General features: G+C 46.4%; 1 long non-coding RNA gene across 1 annotated transcript in view; it reads right to left on the bottom strand.

Annotated features, from left to right (window-relative positions):
* The window catches only part of LOC123521931, a 14,042-nt gene that overhangs the window by 1,191 nt on the left and 11,520 nt on the right, over positions 1 to 1,331 (bottom strand). The gene's annotated exons all lie outside the window — the stretch shown is intronic.

The raw sequence follows: 1,331 nt of genomic DNA, 5'->3' as shown, positions 1-1,331 counted from the left end.
AGAAGGGAGTGGGCCCTGTTTGTTGTGGGATAAACAGTGGTGTCTGCTTGCTCTAGACAGCTGATGCTCTTGATGACCTGCAAGTGTACAGTCATTCTCAAGCAGTCTGGCATACATTTGGGGGAGACAGCTTGAGAGAAATCCTGTTTCCCATAAAACGTGTAACAGTGTGATCAACTTGCAAGTTAAGTGACTGACCCCAGCTCTCAAGGTGAGTACTGTCGTTTGTCCCATCAGTATCTTGTGCGCCTCTTGCCACCAGCATGTCCACACGAACAGTGACTTTTGTGTCTTGGTTGGAGCCCCTTGGCTGTGTAAGTCGCTTCAGCTCCATGGTGTCCTGAACAGCTGAAGTGTCCTGGAAGATGCCTGTGTTGCGTACATCTATGTACAACTTACTTGTGTCAACTCCTCTAGATGACTCAGCCCAAAGAATGAGCTTCCCAAAAGGTAGCCAACAGGCAAGTGCCCCGTCTCCAGTGTGGTCTCCTTGCATGTCCTCAAAGGCATCCGATTGTCGATACAAAGAAATCCACATCCATTCTGCAGAGCAGTCTCCCTTGTGTGATGGAACATCGCACAGAGCGTGCTGTCCAGCATGGCAGTCACAGGCCATGCCTGGCTGTCAAGATGTGCATTTAATGAAAACTGCCATTCCCCAGTCACACGGACCACTTTTCAGCTGCTCAGTATATGAGTATTGGACAGCACAGATCTAGCCGTAGGTCAATGACAGGGGTTTTGTTGTTTTTATTCCATTTCCTGGTGTCTCAGCCCGGCAGCTGCTAACCGAAAGACCAGTGGTTCGTGTCCACCTGTCACTCCAAGGGACAAAGACGCAGCACTCTGCCGCCATAAAGGTTTACAGCCTATGTGGCAATTCGCTCCTTCAGTTCTTTGGGGACGGGCTACAGAGATGAAACACCACCTCAGAAGGGTCCTCAACGGCAGCAGTACTGAATCGGTTCTGCCATGCAACGTCCAGAAATTTTGCATTGGAGCGCGAACAAAACATTGGAATCCGACCCAACGCACGTGATTTTTGTAAACAAAAGCAGTTCGTGTTTCGGTCACTGAGCATTAGTTGTGTTTAAACCTTTTATTTTTTAATCATTTTATTGGGGGCTCCAATTCTTATCACAATCCATCCATCCATCCATTGTGTGGAGCACATTTGTACATTTGTTGCCATCATCATCCTTAAAACATTTTTCTTTCTGTTTGAGTCTTTGGTATCAGCTCTTCATTTTTTCCTTTTGCGGCTGTGTTCCAAGCATTTTGCTATAATTTTCTTGTTTTTGTGGTTTTTGGTACTGTTTTTAGATCAAAAA

Source organism: Echinops telfairi, unplaced genomic scaffold (assembly GCF_000313985.2).
Source record: "Echinops telfairi isolate 266 unplaced genomic scaffold, ASM31398v2 ScPeMD7_655;HRSCAF=1070, whole genome shotgun sequence".
In the NCBI taxonomy this organism is placed as follows: Eukaryota; Metazoa; Chordata; class Mammalia; order Afrosoricida; family Tenrecidae; genus Echinops; species Echinops telfairi.
The sequence above is the reverse complement of the archived record's forward strand: the minus strand, read 5'-3'. Positions and strand labels throughout refer to the sequence as shown.